This window comes from Quercus suber, unplaced genomic scaffold (assembly GCF_002906115.3).
Source record: "Quercus suber isolate HL8 unplaced genomic scaffold, Cork oak 2.0 scaffold_209, whole genome shotgun sequence".
Lineage (NCBI taxonomy): Eukaryota > Viridiplantae > Streptophyta > Magnoliopsida > Fagales > Fagaceae > Quercus > Quercus suber.
This window is the reverse complement of record NW_027069667.1, coordinates 1,131,368-1,136,890: the sequence shown is the minus strand read 5'-3', so window position 1 is coordinate 1,136,890 and position 5,523 is coordinate 1,131,368. Positions and strand designations below refer to the sequence as shown.

Below are 5,523 nucleotides of genomic sequence, written 5' to 3'. Positions count from 1 at the left end.
TTAAATATATTACCATGTAAGAAAGAAAGAATTCCTTAAGTGAGGGGGTTAATAAAGCCATCATCATGTAGAATAGAGTTAGCTAGAAATTAGCTTAATTTTTGATCAACTTTATTTTACTCTCTCTCTTTTCTTTTCTCCCCCTCAATCCAAACAGGTCATAACTTCTTTTTAAGGCATGAAACAAGAAAACATAAAATGAATTAGAAAGTCTAGAAGAAAGATCGAATTAAGTTTGATAGCCCTATGGAATATCCAGATGTCTCCAACGTCAAAATCACGATCTGATCATCGAAACGTTAGTGAAATTTCTTCGTACGATTTTGAGCAACATGAAGCTTTTCTTTAAGCATTTTAAGGATTTGGTCCCCGCATAATTTTAATTTTCAAAAAAATGAGGTGACACAATGAAGAATAATAAACTCTTATCCATGAACCTGACACATATATATAGAACAAACAAACAAACAAAAACGCAACTCTAACCAATTCACATTATAATTGTCCTTTTCAATTCTCAAGCACCCAAGTAATTATGGCGAAGTTTCGTTTGGTACTACGTATTTATTTTTATTATAGAATACCTGTGATGAGTGTGACCATCTTCTTGTTGTTTACTAAAAGCTGCATTATTATCTTGCTTGACAAGAAAAAAGACCAAAGAGGAGGAAGATGCCTATTTAGTATTCACCATTTACGCATGGGTTTCCGTTGGCCCCCCATTAACGAAAGCAGCCACACAAGTCAAAGACAAGTTTTAAAGTTTTGGGTCGTGTCACTGGAGAATTTTACATCATGGGTGGTTGCATGGTTGGAATCAAACACACATCCACAATATATATATACCGTTGGCCCCCTGTTAACGAAAGCAGCCACACAAGTCAAAGACAAGTTTTAAAGTTTTTGGGTCGTGTCATTGTTCATTTTACATCATGGGTGGTTGCATGGTTGGAATCAAACACACATCCACAATATATATATATATATATATATGACCATTATATCTCTTACTTATTATGAGTGTGACGATGGTGTTTGTTTGTGCTTGCGCAGGTGCGATTGTGACCAATTTGTAACAGAACTTGCAAGCAAAATGACCTCCATGTAGACATCAATCTTGCCCTTCTTAATAGTTATTTCGTACATGTTCAGTAAATCTCACATGCTTCTTCTTCTTTTTTTTTCTTTTTTTTTTTTTAATGCTGCTGATCAATTGAAGGACATAATTGCGTGATACTTATGAATTATGATGTTGGTGAGGGTTATCTAGAAGACTGTTATGAACCTCCAGATACGACTCAGCTTCTCCCGTGATCAAAACTTAACAGTTTTAAGCTAACAAACAGTTCTCTCGTGTTGAAACTGTGTTTCTGTCCCCATCGCCCTCCATTTGCAACCATTGTGAGTTCACACCATTGGAGAGTCGTGGCGAATGAAAGTGACAATTTAGTGAATTACTCACCTTGTGAAGAAGGTTGAGATGAAAATTGTGTTCCTAGCAATAAGGCCATTTCTCTCTTATTATTTATTTATTTAGTTTTCCACATGTACTTACTACAAATCCTCATAAATATTAGCAGGAGTTAAATCCAAAATCATTCCTCTTTTGGTTAAGAGAGACAGAGGATGTCTAACGATTTATATATCTTCTATTTGATTTTATCTTTTTGATTTTATAGGGGCAATGGCAACTAAACATGTATGAACTGGTTGGATTTAATGAGTAGAGGAAGAGGCAAGAAAGGAGGAGATGGAAAGTTTTAGGATTTAAAGAGCTTACATGGAAAGTTGAAAACAATAGAGATAGAGAGTTATAAGTGTTATGGAAGTTGAAGTAAAAACTGTCAAAGAGTTTTTTTATTTTTTTATTTTTTTGAGAGAAGAAATAAAGATGGGAAATAAAATAAAATTTATTATTAATAAAAATAAAATAATGACATGGTTGCTAATGTAACTCAAAAGAAACGTAATAATAATAAATGATATGTCTTAACTTATATATATAGAGGGTCATTCTACCGTACCCCCTAGAAAAAAGGAGGGTACGGTACTCACCTTAATCTTAACCGATGATTTAATTTTGTTTAAATCCTGACCATTTGTATAATTTTAAGGGATACTGGTTACTGGCTAAACAGGTTATTTATATAAACCAAAAAAAAAAAACAAAGCAAAAGAACGCAGAATCATTCACCGATTCACGCATCAACAACGCCTCTAGTTTTCCTCTCTACTCTGTCTCGTCTCAACGCTAAAGCCTCTCCTGCTTTGTCTCGTTTTCCTCTATCTCGTTTCATAACAATATCACGTTTGCCTCTCTAGCTCAACAAACCCATACCCACAATAGAAGAACCAGACAACGGCGCACCATGAATCTCAATCCAACTCGGCAGCGCCACTCTCTAGCTTCTTCTATTCCAATCCAACCTCAAATCCACATCCAATCCAACTCAGTGGCGCTTCTTCCGTCTCTCTACCCTTTTGTTCAAAGTTTCCTCCATTTATCGAATCTAAAATCTCAATACGTCTTATCCTTATTCTTTAATTTTCCATATGGGTTTTTTTAACTGTTGCTGTTTGTTCTTTGTATGGCTGAATTGTTATTAATTTTGTTTTGTTTTTGTTCACCTTTTGGTTTCGCAGGGTTGCTAGGAACAAAACCAATCTATTATTCCTTTTGGTTCATAGCAGGTTCATAGCAGATGAGAGAATAAGTTATTGTATATACTTGAATTAGTAAAACAAGATTGGAAACCAGCATTTATTGAATCACGTGTATCACCATACCTACTACAGATTATCTAGTTCAGTTTGTCATTGCAGAATGTTTCAATATAAAACTATGATCTATGAATGACATGGTTGGACATATCCGATCTAACTTATATATGACAATATACGACAATATATGAGATTTTTCAAGGTTTGTTACCTAATCGGCTTCCAAATGCCTCTCTTATTTATTTATTTATTTTAATTTACAAAATCTCCTTAAATCCCCTAATATCTTTGAGGGTTTTAGGATTTTATGTGGGTAAATCGTACAATTTTTTATATTTTGGAGATTTTAGGAGATTTCGTAAATTAAAACTTCTGCTTATACCAAGCACCCATAAAAAATGATAGAATTCATTATAACTTTTATGTGGGTAACTAACACATTTCCTTAAATTTGTTTTTAGAATTTCCATTTGTTAATTTTATTTTTGAAGATTGAATATTGGAGCTTGGCCTGATCTTAGTTGAGTTCTATAGCGTAGAGTGCTGCTGGAATTGTGTTTAAGAGCTTATGTTTTTGATTGGTTTTGGTTGGATAGTGATTACTGGTGTTAGGTGTTGACTTGTTGTAATGGGGGTTTAGTTGTTGTCTGCGACTTTGCACTGCTAAAATGTTTCTGAGTTGATGAATTTTTATTTTTATTTTTTTATCATCCACTGGGTGTGGTTCTTTGGGCCTTAGTCTTAATCTATTTTGTTGAATAAAATTTAAATGCTTTTAGTTTCATAAAATGAAATCTATGTGAACTATCATATGGAAACCTTAACTGATTTGAATGCCTAATGTAAGTTTGGTAGACCTTGACTGACTTGAATGCCTAATGTAAGTTTGGTAGACACCAAATTCATGGTTGCAACTTGAAATAAGCTTTCATGCATGATTTTCTGGTAATTCATTGCTTGATTGCTAGAGAGTTATGGTCTTTTGGAAGGCATAGTAGTGTTACTAGAATAGCCACTCCCCTTTGGTTATATGGACAATATGGAGAACTTTGCCAAGACTTGAAAACTATTCAATGCCTTAAGACCTGCTTATGCTGTGGCTATAGAATGTTGTAGTTTGATATTTATGCTCTATAGCTATAAATCTAGTTAAGCTATAGTACACATTGCATTGTGTTTCTCATCATTTACACGAGCTAAATTAATGTGCTAAGTAATCTACCAGTGCCATTAATTAGCTGTAGATTAGTGGGCTACGGATGATTGTAAGTTGGGATAAGTTAATGGTGGGGATTTTGAAGTTAAAGGCATGTTTAGTTCTTTTGCTAGTTTCACCTATTTTGTAACAGGTGCAATTGCTTTGTGTGAACAAGAAATGCATAACATGTATGGATTTGGCAGTGCCTGGCTCTTTTTAGCTCTCTTTCTTTTGTTGATTTTGGATATGCAGGGAATTTATTTACAAAAATCTTTGTTAAAATTTAGAAGTTTTGAAGGTAATGCTTAGTAACTACTTTCTTAACATATTCAAGTATCTGACCCTTGGCTAACTTATATTCTCCTTTATTTTTTTCACAGAATGCAGTAGAGGAGACCATCATTCTTTAGAGGTTGGGCAGGATTAAGTCACATATGTCTATAAAGAAATTGGCATTGAAACCCTTTCCTTACCTTTCTTCATTGTGGTGATCTTATTGTTTGAAGGTTATAAAGGGAGCTATCATTCAATTTTAGGTAAGTTTTAGATTTGACATATGCTACCTCCTTTCTAGTTTAATTTAGGTAATAAGGCGAAAGACTTTGCAGAGTATGTATTGTATTGTTGTATTGTCCAATTTTGTCGCATGAGTGTTCTCATTCATTTATTAAAAAACCTTTATATACCGTACAAACCAAGAGAATGGAATAAAATATAATTATTCTTTTCTAAATATTTTAATATCTATAATGATGCTTGTGGTTTATATTTTGAAATGTTACCAAGCCAATTATGGTAGTTTTGATTTCATAAAAAAACAAAAAGATGGTAAGAGACTTTATCATCTTTAATTTGTATTTTTTTTCCCTCATCAAAATTGGTAGACAACAAACCAATTTTAGTGACAATTGCAAACTTGCAATCTTAAAACTGAACGCATAAAAAAATACAAAAGCATTTAATCTAAAAATGTACAAATTCTATTGAAATATATGCTTTGATTACAAAACCACAACAAGGGTTCTATTGAAATATAGACTTCGATACAAGTATATGTTTCAAGATTCTAGCACCAAAATACATAATTCTAGCAAAAATTGTAGGGAAAAGGTGTATGTTTCAAGATTCTAGCAAAAAAGGTAAGGAAAAGGTGTATGTTTCAAGATCAAATGCTGTGATGATCTCACGTGGCACAACTGTGGCAGCCCTTCCATTGTCGTCATTACCAGAAAAAGAGAGTTGACTGCTCAATTGGATCCCAAAACAACCTTGTTCCAAAAAATTCATGAAGGCAAACTTTAACCTCTCTAAATATTTCATTGTAAAGTGGAGTGCCACAAAATCGGTACTACTTATCTAGTATTGGCTTGACACATCTGCAAAAAATTGTGAAAGAAAATAAGATTAAACAAAACAAAGTTATTAACCAAGAATATAGTATTTCTATGATACCTATCAACAAAGATACCTAGGGGTAAAAAGTTTTTTAAACAAAAAGGTAGACTTATATAGACGACAATTTAAAATATTGGAAGCAAGAATGATATCTTTACCAAAAATAAATTCAACCAGATAAAGGACTAGGTTAGCAAGGACCGGAAATT

At 33.1% G+C, this 5,523-nt stretch overlaps 1 long non-coding RNA gene across 2 annotated transcripts; it reads left to right on the top strand.

Annotated features, from left to right (window-relative positions):
• The first annotated feature begins 2,187 nt into the window (after nt 1-2,187).
• Nucleotides 2,188-4,654, top strand: LOC112003282 (uncharacterized). Of its 2 annotated transcripts, none has more exons than XR_010631345.1 (2): nt 2,188-2,691; nt 4,300-4,654. It is a non-coding gene; the product is annotated as an uncharacterized LOC112003282 (long non-coding RNA). The 2 variants fall into 2 exon arrangements; XR_010631344.1 differs by having other exon boundaries at nt 2,188-2,923.
• The last annotated feature ends 869 nt before the right edge of the window (nt 4,655-5,523 follow it).